This window comes from Rhipicephalus microplus, chromosome 5 (genome assembly GCF_043290135.1).
Source record: "Rhipicephalus microplus isolate Deutch F79 chromosome 5, USDA_Rmic, whole genome shotgun sequence".
Classification (NCBI taxonomy): Eukaryota; Metazoa; Arthropoda; class Arachnida; order Ixodida; family Ixodidae; genus Rhipicephalus; species Rhipicephalus microplus.
In genome coordinates this window covers 150,531,665-150,547,393 of record NC_134704.1, presented here as the reverse complement: position 1 = coordinate 150,547,393, position 15,729 = coordinate 150,531,665, and positions in this window count along the sequence as shown.

The window sequence follows — 15,729 nt, the reverse complement described above, 5'->3', positions numbered from 1 at the left end:
ATGCCGAAGCTCCTTATAGCGGTACCCGTTCGTCCTTGTTGTCGTAGTAGCAGTAGTGTGTAACCAGTCTTACATTTTGACATCCAAGGGGGGGCCGGTGGAAGATTTCTTCTGTGCGTTGTTGAACAATAAAAAATTCGCAGCGTGCGCGTTAACTAAAAGTTGAGTTCTCCTGTCTCTTATCCAACTTAGCAGCCACTGGCATGTACATTGAGCACTATCTAATATGAAAGGGTTTCTATGTTATACTCGCTGGGCGTAACCTCCTTGGTTTTAGAAAGATTTAGCGAGCGTTGGGCCACAGTGCCATGAATACAGTGAACTAGTATATACCATGAACTCGAGGTTGTTAATGGTGGGAAGTAGACTCGAAGCGCAAGGCGTAAGAAAGTGTGCCTTGCGCCTCCTCTCGTTCAGTCCTTGCAATGTCCGCTGGATGGTGGTGCTTCTATATGAGAAATATATGATGAAAAGATGCGAGATGGTGGTACTCGGAGGGTTCAATATGTGGACGAACGGACACACAGACAGATGCATGGACGAACGCAGGGACGGACGCACAGATGGACGTGCGGACGCACGAACAGACGCACGCACGGACGGGCGGATGGACGCATGGGAGGCCACATAGACGCACGCATGGACGGACGGAAGCAAGAACGAATGGACGGACGGATGCTTCGCCCCACTCTCCATCATCCACTCGGTGGATATGCTGCTATTCTTTTTCCGTAAACGGAGACTGCAGCAACTGAAGCGACAATTTGTGCGCCTGGTAACTACAACAGAATCATTACGGTGAAAGCCCAAGGCCAGCAAAGACGTACGATGGTCCCCATTGCGAGATAAGCGTGAACGTGAGCGTCCACCCTGCCCCATCTCCACAGGGCAAAGTACGTGTGAAAGATGAGTGCGCGCGCCACCGCGTTGTGACCGTATGGCGGCGCGCGCTTATTGCACCATGTTGCTGGTAATGCTGAAAACACGAAAGTTCCTCCCGAGATGCCCATCACCAGCGGGAAGGGGTAGATAGAAATAGCTTGCTGTTTGAACGTTGAAGAAGGTGCTTCTTTATGGCTCAGTGGCTAATGCCTCGCACTCGCAATTCAGAAATCCCACGTTCGATTCCACGCAACGGAGTGTTTATCTGAATTATTTTTCTTTCTTAGGTTTTCGTATACATAGATACGTATACATATACGGTGAGTGACAGCGACGCTGACGTCGACGCCGACGCATGCTGCAAAATCCAGTCGAGTGTCTATGTAACTGCTATCGCAATAAAAGCTTGTGAGACGCACCTCTATCGAAATCTTAGGTGCACAATAGCACGATAGTAAGATGAGAACAGCATGTCACTACTTGTATATAGGAAATGAAATAATGTGTAGTATCACTGTACTGCACTTAGTTTGGAAATTGGAAGGAATGAAAATGGCGCCTCATCTCAGGAGGTTGTGATATGTGTTGTGCTTGAAACACTTTATTCCACTTATTTTTCTTAAATTGACTCTTTTTCAAGTTGCGATGTATTTTTTCATGCTCGTTTCCTGTACTACTCTTCTGCTACTTGAAATAATTTTTCTGTATTCATTACTCTAGGAAGTCCTGATTTAGTCTCTGCCTGTGGTACCTCCCTCTGTACACAATGAATTTGTAACTCACTCATTGACGAAATAAACCATTTCTGATTTCTGATATTTGGTTGGCATTTTTTCGTTATTATTTATGTACAAAACTCCTTGCAGTAGCTCTGTATTGGGCTGCAGTACTCAAAAATGAAAAAAATAAATGTTATGACTAATATAGGTTGCACCATCAAGTATTTGGTGCGGTTTGTAACGTTAGAAATTATTTAGACTACCAAGAACGCAGGGAATGCTCTAATGTTCTGACCGACACATATCACGTCAGGAGGTATTTGGTGCGGTTTGTTGCGTTAGAGGAAAGCTACGGTTTGTTGCGTTAGGAAAAAGGTGGGGTTTGTTACGTTAGAAAATATTTAGACTATCGAGAACGTGGGACAGCCTTCCACACAGCACTTGGCTCCAATTCCATTACTGATATCTGTCCCGTCATAAAGTATTGAGTGCGGTTTGTGGGTTAGAAGATATTTAGACTACTAAGAGCGTGGGAAAGCCTTTCACACAGTGCTTGGCTCTATCGTTACGACCGGTGTCTGTCATAAAGTGAAGTCTCAGCCGTGGTAATTACGTGAGTAACTTTTGTAAAATATGAAGTGTAAACGTGTGCAGGATGCATCAGCATATTCATGATAACATCAGTGAATTTGGTAGTGTTGCATAAGAACATGGCGACTTATAAACCTTGACTCTTCATTTTTTTATTGTAGCATTTGTAAAGTTATTTTCACTGTTAAAAGATTCTGGAACAAGATGAGCCCTAGGATATCCTTTTCAAAAGTGGGGTGGTGTATCAACACCATTTCATTTTACTTCAGCAAAAAAAAAAAACCTGCTGCATTGTCTCACTACGTGAATTAAGTGGTGTATCAAATGTTGCAAATTGGTAATGATTTGTTTTAAGAGCCTGAATGTTTATTCTTCTACCATCAAGCTGAGCGAGGTAACAATAAACAGGTACCCAAGTTTGTTTTGTGCACCACCTGTAAAATATTAGGCGTGAGAATAGACTAGATATATTTGCTCGATGCGTATATTGTGGTTAACATTGCGTGTTCATTTATGAGGCAAAAAAAATTCAACCCATACGTGCAGGGCTACCGCTTACCTCAATTTGTGGTTAATTGAATCCCGGCTGTGACGGCTGCATTTTCGATGGAGTTGAAAATGCTGTAGACCTGTGCGCTGAGATTTGGGTGAACGTTCAAATTTCCGGTGCCCTCAACCACGGGGTCTCTCATAATGATATGGTGGTTTTGGGACGTGAAGCCTCGCGTATATATAAATATATTTGCGGCTAGAGGGGGCATAAGTATATGGGAGCTTTTAGTAATGTTTTTAGCCCCGAATCTCCTTACGCCGCGGGTCGTACAATCCGTGTCGTCGTCATCGTAGTAGCCACCTCTCATTTAGCCCTTAGAATGCCCGCTGGATGGGGGTAAATGTATATGATGAAAAGATGCGAGATGGAGGTATTTGGAGTGTCCACGTGACGGACGAACGGACGGATGGACGGACAGATGGACGGACAGATGGACGGATGGATGGGCAGACAGACGGGCGGACGGACCGACACACAGACGGACGCACGGGTGGGTGGACGGACGAACGGAAAGACGGATGAAGAGACGCACGAACGGACGGATGTACGCATGGACGCGCAGACATACACGGAAGGTCGCATGATGGACGCACGGATGAAAGCAAGAACGAACGGACGAACGGAAGCACAGACGGACTGGCGGATGCTTCGCCCCAATCATCATCATTCACTTTGTGGATATGCTGTGACTTTTTTCCTTCCTAATCTAGTGAAAAAAGAAAAACATTGGCAGCATATCCACGGAGTGAATGATGTAGAGTGGGGCGAAGCATTCGTCAGTCCATTCGTTCTTGCTTCCGTCCGTCCATGCGTCCGTCTGTGTGACCATCCATGCGTCCATCCGCCCATCCGTGCGTGCGTCTGTTCGTGCGTCCATCCCTGCGTTCGTCCATGAATACGACCCTGCGTCCGATCATGCGTCCATCCATGCATCTCTCTGTGTGTCCGTTCGTCCATCTATACAACACTTTAGGTACCACCATCTCGCATCTTTTCATCATATATTCGGATGGATGGATGGCTGGATGGATGGATGGCTGGATGGATGGATGGATGGATGGATATGGCTGTACCCTTTAGAGTGGGCGGTGGCTAGAGCCACCAAGCCGTTATACTTAATGAACCAAAACCTAGATTTATTTTTTTTCTTAAATAGTGAGGTTGAGGAATCGTACTTTGTAGCGAAGGGTTCAATTTTCACTCGGGCCTTGATTTTAGCCACCAATCAGATAACCTCCTTCTAGTGAAATCTACCCGCTTAAAGTCTATTTTGCCCTCACTGTCCCTAAACCCCAGTGCTTTGAAAAACTCTGCGCCATCAACCTGAACTACAGGGTGAAGCCCTTTACAGAACATTATTAAGTGTTCGGCAGTTTCTTCTTCCTCTCCACACGCACTGCATACCGTGTTTACCCCTTCGTATTTGACCCGATATGTCTTTGTTCGCAATACTCCCGTTCTGGCCTCAAACAGTAGAGAACTACCCCGAGTATTATCATAGATCCTTTCCTTGGCTATTTCCTGGTTAAAAGTTCAATAGATCTCTAGTGCGGAATTCTAAATCATGTCAATTCTCCACATATCGGTCTCAGATTCCTTCACCTTATTCTTAACCGATAATTCCTTTTGGTTTGGCCCCCTGCTGTTTTACAAGTATTTACCAGTCAATTTTCTGGTTCGCTTCCGCCATTTTGTATCGACATTCTTCATGTACAAGTAGCTGAATATATTCCTAGCCCAACGCTCCTCCCCCAGTTCTCTCAATCGCTTCTCAAGTTTTATCTTGCTGCTAGCTTCCCTGCCCTCAAATGATGTCCATCCCTAATCACCTTGTACTCCCTGATTTGGTGTATTCCCGTGAGCTCCTAAGGCAAGCCTACCTATTCCACGTTGCTTAATTTCTAATCTTGCTTGAACTTCTGATCTCATGCACAAGACCGCATTGCCGAACGTCAGACCAGAAACCATGACCCCTTTCCATATTCCTCTCACAATATCATACCTATTGTATTTCCAGAGTGCCCTGTTTTTCATTACTGCTGTATTCCTGTTACCTTTAGTCGACACGTATATTTCGTGTTCCCTTAGGTACTCGGCCCCATTGCTTATCCATACCCCCAGATATTTGTATTTATCTGTTATCTCTAGCGTGACCTCCTGTATTCTAAGCTCACTACCTCCGTTGTCATTAAAAATCATGACTGCTGATTTTTCCTTACTGAATCTGAAATCTAACCAATCTCCCTCATTACAATAGATGTCCATCAATCTCTGCAAATCTTCCTTGTGTTCGGCCATTAGCACTATATCATCTGCGTACATCAATGCTGGTAGTGCCTGCTCAATGAGTTTTCCTTGTTTAACAAAACAGAGGTTGAAGCCAAGTCCACTTCCCTCTAATTTGACCTCTAATCCTTGTAGGTACATCATGAATAACAAGGGTGACAGAGAACACCCCTGCCTAAGCCCCCGTTTCACCTCTGTAGGCTTAGATACCTGTTTTTCCCACTTTATAACTACCTATTACCTGTATAGATACCCTTTAAAAGATTAGTGACTACATCTTCCACGCCTAGTGCGTCCAGTATTCCCTACAGTTCCTCTAGAACCACGCTATCGTACGCTCCCTTGATATCCAAAAATGCTTGCCACAGGGGCCTGTGTTCCTTTTCTGCTATTTCGATGGACTGCGTCAGTGAGAACAGATTGTCTTCCAACCTCTTGTGTTTCCGAAACCCATTCTGCAGTTCCCCCAGCACGCCCTCATCCTCTATCCATGCCTGCAGTATTTCCTTTATAATCTGCATCGCCAGCCTGTAGACCACAGATGTCACTGTTAGAGGACGGTAGTTGTTTATGTCAGCTTTGTCCCCCTTTCCTTTATAGATCATGGTCATCCTGCAATGGATTTCCATCCATCGGGAACTTCACCATCGATTATTAGTTTGCTCACTGCCGCTCTCAAAGCCTGCTTAGACTTCGGACCTAATGTCTCTATAAGCATAGTTGGAATGCCATCTGGGCCTGTTGATGTACTACTAGGAACCCTTTTCTCAGCCCTTTCCCACTGTCGTTGTGAAAATGGAGCCATTGCGCCACTTGATTCATCCTTGTCTATTGTGGTGCATAAAGTACTTCTTTGTCGAAATTTTTCTGTCACCCTTGTTTTCATATATTCAATAGCTTTGTCCCCTTCTAGCCTAGCACTTTGGCTGTAGTTTTAAGCCTCTGCTCTAGGCTCGTCTCATTTCTTAGGGAGTTTAGATGGTTCCAAAGTTTTGCAGCTGCCTTTCTATCTTTTTTTCTACTTCTGCCAGCCACTGGGCTCTCTTTCTTCTAACCTTTTCATTGATCAGAAGGGATGCATTCCTTCTACAGCTTAGAAAGATTTACCATTTTCTTTCAACATCATCTGTCGGTTCACCCCGCTGCTTAGCATGTCTGTGTTCCCTAGAGGCTTCCTGACGTTTTGCTATGGCTCTCTTAACTTCCTCATCCCACCAACTTTTGGGTTTGTTTCTTCTTTTCTGGGGTGACTTGTCACGTGCCTTAGCAAGCTCTAACTCAAACAGTCTCATTATATTCGTGTATGTCCACACTGTTTTAATATCCTCAGTGATTACTTTCTCAATTGGTTTAGTGGCTATTTCAATTTGCCTTTCTGAAGAAAAATTTTCCTGTAGTTGCTAATCTTGTCTCCTTCCCACTTTCACTGCTTTTCCAAAACTTAGCTTGATACGTTTGTGATCACTACCCAGAATTCTGAAGCCACCTTCATCTATGTGCATTCCCCTGAGCTTATCATACATCCTATGTGACATCAGTGAGTAATCTATCGTCGACTGCAGCCTTCCTACCTCCCATGTTATTTGCCCTTCACACTTCTCGGTACTGTTGCCAATGATCAAATCCAGCCGTTCACACATATCCATGATCATTTTGCCTGTCGGGTCGGTATACCCGTCTATATCTTCTATGTGTGCGTTCCTATCTCCTAGTATAATTATCTCGCACTCTCCTCCTAACTCCTGAATATCCTTTGACATACACTCTACCATTGCCTGGTTTTCCTCTCTGGCCTTTGCTCCCGTCCACAAGTACACGAAACCAAGGAGTGTCATTTGACCTGCCATTTTCCCTTTTAGCCATAAATGTTCTTTGCACTCCTGCTTGACCCTTTGCCAGTCTGTACTTTTATGAATGAATGCCCCGATACCACCCCCCTTTCTGCTGCCTTCTGTTCTATTACAATATTCCCACGCGTAGTCCGGATTGTTCGGAGGTTGTTCCATGTCCCTGAGATGTGTTTCTACAAAGCCGTATCTACAAAGCCCATCGGCCTCTCTTCCTCTAGCTTTTCTTCAGACTCTTCCCACTTCAGCCTGTTCCTACCACCCTGCATGTTAATATACCCTATGTCTGAATTGGCTCGGCGCTCGTGGCTACGTTCATTTCTGCCCCAGACTCTACCTATCTTAGATACTGGTGCCACTTTGGAATCGTATCTGTCCATACCACCTGTCAAAGAGTTCCCCTGGTTGTTTTCCTCGTTACTAGCTATCCTGCACCCCGAAGGGCCCACTTGCCCCCCCCCCCCCAAAAGCTACTGCGCGTCCTGCAAGTCACCAACCCACTTCATGACCGAGCGGCCCATCGAAGTGAATTCTGTCTCGTTGAAAACCACCCCACCTATGCACCTCTCTGTTTATTTACACCACCTCAAAGCATTTCTCTCGACTCATCCGCCATACCTCTTGGTTTGCGTTGACAACTGCTCTTTGCAGGTTGCTATCACGCATCGGTACCTCCAGTATCGTGCATATCGCTTCCTGTACCTCAGTGGAAGTGGCACGCATGTCATCGACGCCTTTCGCCAGTGTAGTTGCTAGTCCTGCTGTATCTTCATTTAGAACATCGTTTAAACCACTTGAAATTATCACGAGGTTTTGTCTATCAGCTGTAGTTTTGAGTTTTGCGCTTTCTTGCCTCATGAATGCTTCCAGCTTGCGTCCTGGGAACGCCCATACTGCCACCCTCTTGTCAACTCTCACCCTCTCTTTGATGGCTTCTGTGCATCGATTTAAATTCGAGTCCCCGCCGACTATCACATGCTGTGACTTTTCAGCTGGAGCGTTCTGCACCTGGGGGCTACTTGCGCCTGTGACGCCGGCTGCTTTGTCCCCTCCTCCCAGCCCCACCACTACTTCGCTGAAGCTGGGCCTTGCGACTATTGAACCGGCTGAACCTGTTTTTCCCAAACTTGTTTGCTCTTTCTTCTCCGCCGTTCTAGTTGCCGGTTCCCTACTATTCTCTCCGTAGGCCGCTCCTCTGTTCCCCTTGGCTAGTGCTTCTTCGGCGGACTTGAGCCTTTCTCTCATTGCCCTCATTTTCTCTTGCTCTGTCGCCAACGCAATCTCGAGCTCGGTGATTCTCATTAGCAGTTCACTCTGGGAAACCATCATTTTCTCCATTTTTTCCTCGACCTCACAATGCCTACACTTCGCGTCAGCCTCTTCTCCATCCGCTTCTACACTTGGGTCCACTTTCAAACCCACTCCACATCCTGAACACTTTACAGTCTTTTTAACCATGTCTTTCTGACACCAGTTGTCCCTATACTCGGTAATTACTAAACTCGAGCCCTGCCTTACGAAAAAAAAGAAAGTCTAAGCTCTACTACAAAAATTTGCGTGTTCAATGTACGCGCACCTCCCCCACGGGGTGGCAAAAGAAAAAAAAACATCAACAAAAGTTCAAACACACACACACGCGCCCTAACTAATAAATACCTGGTGACTGGCCCCCGAAAAAGCCGTACCATACAATAAGTGCTACGAAGATTTAAACTGCTGCCTTGTAATTACAAAGACAAGCTCTAAACATGCAAAAACACTTATCTGCGCAGTCGATCGGGAGCGCTCCTCAAAAACACGTCCATCCACCGTGACAGTCCGAACCACACTCCCCATATAGAAGCACTGCCATACAGCGGACATTCCAAGCACTAAACGAGAGGTGGCACACGCACACTTTCTTACGGCTTGCGCTTCGGGTCTACTTCCCACCTTTAATTACCTCGAGTTCATGGTTTATACTAGTTTACTGTATTCATGGCACTGCGGCCCAACGCTCGCTAAACCTTTCTAAAACCAAGGAGGTTACGCCCAGCGAGTATAACGTAGCAACCCTTTCTTGTCAAATAGTGCTCAATGTACATGCCAATGGCTGCTCATTGGGATTGCAGCGTGCGCGTTAACTAAAAGCCAAATGTTCCTGTCTCTCATTCCCCATTAGCAGCCATTGGCATGCACATTGAGCATCATTTTTTATGTTCAACAACGCACAGAAGAAATCTCTCACTGGTACGACCTTGGAGGTCAAAATGTTATACTTGTTACATACTACAACGCCTACGAGGGACGAACAGGTGCCGTTATAAGGAGCATCGCCCCTAAAATTAATTTAGTATGCATGTTTGCTTCCTGATCCAAACTTCTCAATACTGACTCATGCATTAAACTGTAACGCACATTAGGTAGCTTGATTATTAGTCGTGACTCACGTCGTGCGTGAGGAAACCACTTTTTTTGCATAGTGAAAAGTATTAGTTGCTATGCGCTGAAATTTTAAGGCACTTCGTTGGTTAAGAGACTGTTGATGCGAGCTCATTGGTACGGATCCAATAGAAAATACAGCGCTCACAGAACAAAAAAAAACATATCCACACAAATAAGACACACAACACGCTTTGGTTTTTGTCTCAAGCGTCTTGTGTTCCATAAGCAATGTGTTTTTTATGACACCTGGTTTGAACTCTGCAGTAAACGCCTATTCTTTTACAAGAACAACAAGTGAAATCTGGGCTAGTTGGTGATTTTCGACAACTCACATCGCAAAAAGCACGCAGACGAAGTATAGGACAACACGAGCGCTGACTCTTACGAAAGATTTATGCTCTGTTTCACAAGTTCCTTTCAGCACTGTGGAGGCTATAGATCCTCTAGCCAATAAAAAAGGTGATTAGCCCCTCATGTATTCATCCGCGCCGTGTCGTCTGCTCACCATCTTCACGGTGCCTGCTCGCCGAATTGTCCTTGCACGCTCATTGCATGCAACTTGGCAACTTTAACTTTAAAAAATAAGTAAAACTGTCCAATTATACTTCAATCTGAGGAAGTTTGGCCTCTTAACAATATGATTTGTGGCATGCCGGCGGATAACTTCACTTTGTGGCTCTCCAATGCTGTTCGTGGCTCTGGCATGATTGCTTCTTTGTCGACGCGTACCTTCCCGTCTCTCGTGCAATATCCCTAACAGAAACGCCATACATGGCCCATATATAAGTTATATGTGGCCACATATAAGTATATATGGCAGCATATGTGGCCACATATAAGCATATATGGCAGCATATGTGGCCACATATAAACATATATGTCAGCATATGTGGCTTCTATTTACCATATATGGATGTATATCTGGCGGAGTCGGTTCATGTATGGGGTTATAAACAGCCATATATGACGCGGTTGGCCCATATAAGGAGTCAAATCCGGCCTTAATAAGGCACGGCCACACCATATATAACATATCAAGTGGATCCTTATGTGTGGAAGTGTTCTCTTATTTGGGATGAACCACGTATATATTTAGCACCGTGATCACACTTTTATGCGGATTGTAATATATAACAATTTGTACACAAAGCTGACCTGCTTATTTTTCATAACAATAGGAGTATTAATTATATATGTTGTTTCTGCCATGCAAAAAAACCGAAATTTCAGGTCAGCTTTGTGTACGTGATAGTTGCAACTCAGTTGAATGCATATATGCATGCATTCGTGTAATTTAACTCGTACATTTTTCATGACATTTAGGTTTGAAACAATAAGTTGCAATAATACGACGTAAATAATGTATACAAGAGCAGACATGTTTTACGAGGAAGGAATCGTCTCAAGTCACAAAACATATTGAAGCTTCTGAACCTCGCTATTATTATAGAGCAATCCTATATAGTATTATGTAAAGACAAAATGCATGCAATTTTTATTGTTCACATTAATGCATTGTTTAAAGTGGCATCAAGAAATAGTAATTTCAATGCACTTTTAGCTTCCACATCAATGAAAAAAATTTCTGATTATTTTAAAGTTTTGATGGCTATATGCTCCCTTTATATAACAAGATTTCTATTAATCCTGTTGACACCTCATCTGCGATTGCTTTCGGCAGCCATTTACTATAATTGCATGCGCAGTGCTATGTTTAAGGGAGTATTTTCAAAAACAAAAAGAGCTTACGTGAATGCAACTTGCAGGCACTATTATGATTACATTCAAGATGGAAGTTGTACTAATTTATTGCAAAAATACATCTTGCGTTTCCTTTGGCTACGTATAATGTTCCTGGCTGTGCACACAGTAAATTTATCGAAAATGTTATGATTGCACAAGTGAACAATTAATTTAGTGTAATGTTTGCAAGTGTCAAATAAATCTCACGTCATAGACATGTACGTTAAGAAAGGTGCAACTGACTGACACGTGATACATATTTAATGGACCATGTAATGAAATGCTGAAGCTTTATAGCAACATTTAACGTAGGCTGCCGAATTCACAAAACTTCTATTTTGTGTGGGTGTGTCATTACTTGGTCGAGGTCACTAAAGCGCACGTGCCATCATCAGGATTAGCCTAACATTGCCTTGTGAATACAATTAGTATGACACATTTTTTGCGGGCTGGCGTGATACCTAAGCCGAACTCTACATTATGTAAACAGCCCCTTGCTGTGCAGGCGCGTAACGATTCAAACTGCTTGCGAACATATCCTTTCAACACCAACACGGTAGTGCACTTACTTATAAGATATGTATGCCGGTACATACTCACCAAACTGCGCAAGTGCACACTCGCGTATAGAGATTCATGGGCACCAGGACACTGGCATTTCATTCAATGTGGCTAGATATTTTCGGCCATGTCAGAATGATATGAGTGTTTTATGTTATTATTATTATTATTATTATTATTATTATTATTATTAATGTTGTTGTTGTGTTAGTATCTCGCGAAACGTCCAACGTTTCAAATCCATATGCTGTCAATACTGTGTCGTTATGTAGGTTTTATGAGATCAGTTATCTTGGTGTTCTTTTTGATAGCATGTTGAATTTTTTCTACTTGCAATAAATGTGCTGCCATGCGAGGCATTCATTCTCTTCCTGTTGGCTGAACATCTCGTGAGAATCCGGTTCTCCTACAGCCTTCTACAAATTGTACACCGTGATATGTCGTGCTCAACTTGAGTACATATGCATATCCGATTTGGAATGGCCTTGCTAAATCCAGCAGTAGCGCCACTGAGTGAGTCCAGAAAAATTTCATAAGCATTCACCCCCATCGTTGCACTAGAATCCTTTCAACACTGCTGGAATATTATATTATCCATCAGTTATTCTCGTAACCGCATACATATGTCTGTTTTCTCTAATAAAGTTTCAGTTGTTAGTGTGCGCTGTGTCCAGGTGTCTTCCTTTCGCACTTCAAATTTTTTCGCGCAACTAAGTTAAGATGAAGTACCAACTCGCCCAGCAGAACGTGCTTCTCAATATAATGTGCGTAAAATGTTTTAGAACTTTATGCACCCACTGCGCAGTCGTGATGGAATACGCGCAGTAACGTGTGTGCCTTTTGTAATGGTTGGCTGTCTTTAGACAGCGAAGTCACTTTGGTAATAACGTGTTGTGATGCCCGATGACAATGCACGCTTGTATCATGCAATATCATGCAATATGCTGCGATATTAAATGTTGTGTTGTGAAACCTGTATGCAGGATTCATGTATTTGTTAAGCATGAGAGTTATTTTCCTTGCATTTACAACAAGAGGAAGTTATTCATGCTTTATTTCCAAACAGATGCATAGCTGTGTGGTAGAGCATTTGCATGTCATGCAAATTGCCTGCATAATTTCGATCATCACTCAAACCCGAAAATTTATAATATTTGTTTTATTTGCATTCTCTCAATTTTCTATCATTGACAAGACGATTTTTCACGGAGAGCCACCGATGCCTACGCCGGAATTTGTGCAGAATGAGCTCTTTACCACTGTTACGTTAATGATGCATTATTGGCAGAATGGAAGGTGGATTACGTTTACAAAGTACATTTTTTAGTGTCCCGTTGGCAAGAAATATTGCTAAATGCCTCCGTTCCCACGGGTACAGAGACCTATAGACACCAGTTTTAGCAGTCGTTATATAGGCCATTAGTCACAATAGTTGTACATAAAAAGCTTGCATACTAATTACGTTTGACCGAACTCCTTAAAAGTTGATTATAAACTCATCTAAGTTATTCAGTGCACACGCAGTTCATACGGTCAACAGCAAGTCAATATTTCGTTTTGACTGACTATGGACGCTCCATTGACACGCGAGAAAAGTTTTAAACAAACACACTGTGAAAAATATCTTTACGAAATCAAATTGGGTTCTTTTATGCTATTTATTTTTGTCAAGTTGGAATCGACAAAGCGGAATATTTACTTGCACCGTACTATGTCTCAGACCGTGTTGACCATAGGTTCAAGATAAGAAAAATCGCATGCAAGACTGACGTGTTTCGAAATGATTTTTTACCAAAAAAATTACAAGATGCAACCCACTGCCTTCCAGCATTGCTTCTACTCTCGCAAATATTTGTTTTATTCCATGTTAGAATTAGTGCGTTGCATTTTTGGGGTGTGTCACATTTTTCGATTTATATACGAATTTCTCTTGCAGATTGTGATTCAAGTGACTTTGATTATTTGTTTGGCTGACTATGTATATCTTGTACTCTACTTTTCGTAAACGCTCCCCCGCTGTAATGCCAATTGGTGCTGTGGGTAATGAAATGAATAGATAAATAAAAAAGTGTCGATAAGTAAGCAATAAATTTAAGCACAAAGAATGCATCTCTTCAGGAAAAGTGGACTAACAGTGACATGTGCCCACCACAAACTTTAAATATGATGCCAAGTTACATTTTTAGCAATTAGTTATTGAGAATAACTCGAGATATAATGAGGATAACTTAATTAAACAAGAATGTTCAGGGGGTATGTACTGCCTTTATTTTGGAGATGATGGTGACTGCATGAAGACCTTTCAACAAATAGCTATATTTCTAGCTGAAGAATGATTTGAGCAGCTATATTTTTTGCCGGCGACACAAGCTGAACTAATATAGATTAATCATTTGAATAGCTTTATATAAAGGTATCCATAAAAGGCCATATATGAAAGCATCCATATAAGACCTTATATGGATGCTTCTATATATAGCCATATATGGCCATATACAGCAACACCTGTATACGGGTATATAAGGCCCATATATGGCTATATCAGGAATGGGGCATATCAGGTTATATAGGGTCCATATATGGGGATTCCATCTAAAGCCAGATATGCCCAATTCCTGATGTAGCCATATATGGGGATTAATAAAACTTGTTGTTGGGCTAGTTGGTTATACATCATATACTTAGAAATTTGGCGCAACCTCGACTCACGCAAACACTCACACAAGCACACACACTTACACCAGAGCAACACACACGACACGCAGCGCTCACTACCAACTGTTTATTGCTCCTATCTGACCTTCTTAAATACGTACATCGAAATGCGCAAAGGCACAAACTAACAGAACTGCGCCAGTAGAAAACCAACATGGCGTCACCACACCACAAGGAACATAAAAAAAGTAAAAAAAGTAAAAAAAAGTAAAAAAAGTAAAAAGAGGGGTTAACACAAAAAGGAGATATAATCGCTAAACCCTCGCATCAAGGAAAGATATTTCTTGTTGATGCAACACCAAAGATGGCTCGCTGACACATATATCTTTATTCTTTTCTATATAATATGCTTCTAACAGCAAACGTGCTGATAAATTTGAGCTTCTCCCAAGAATCCTTGTATCAGAAAATCGTGGTTCACACCCACATGCGGCAATATGCGACACAAGATGTGCGTACTTGTCCTCGTTTTTCTTAACCTTTAGCGCATGCTCCCTAAGCCGGTCATTGAGGCATCGCTCGGTAATGCCAATGTACACGTTACCGCAGGAAAAAGGAATGGAGTATACAACTCCCATGGAACATTTTACGAAGGCATTCTCATGTTTTTTCACGCAACCGCGTCTCTTGCCATTGCAAATACGCGGACATAACTTGGCGAGCTTTTCTGGCGCAGAAAAGACCACAGCCACACCATGCCTTGCAGCAACCTTCTTAATATTATGGGAGAGCTTGTGCACGTAAGGCACGACTTGAAGCTTGGAACCCGAAGGATCCCAAGTAGCTCTATCCCTTTGTGTTCCACGTTTCATCTTCTGTAGTAGTGACTCGGTGACCGCGTTTAGGACCGACGAAGGGAAGCCCGCCGCCGTCAATCGGCTGATCTGTTCATAAAAACTAGTACGCATGTGGTGTGGACACGACTTAATCAACGAGGATTCCAGACATAGCGAAGCAATACCTCTTTTAACTAATTTCGAGTGCGCAGAATCATACGGCAACAGCCCCTTCTTCACTCTAGGCCGGTAGACCCAACAAAAGTGTTCACCACCCCACAGTAGCTTGAGGTCTAAAAACTGGAGACAAGTCTCTGTGGGTACCTCGGTAGTGAACCTAAGTCCGCGTCCATGATCTTTAAAAACACTAAGCACATGTTCACAATAAGAACGCTGCACTTCATATGATACCTCATCCGCACGCACACTCACTGAAGTACAGGCGTCTACTTGAAAATCTAAAACGTAATTGGGGGGTGTATATGGCCCCCGCTTGTCTAAAAGAATTAAAAAATCGTCAACATATCTAAAAATCTTCAAAACCTTATTCCCCCTTAAAAATTTATCCAACGTCCTATCTACATCTGCTAAAAAAATATCAGTAAGAACAGGGGCGACACAAGAACCTATAC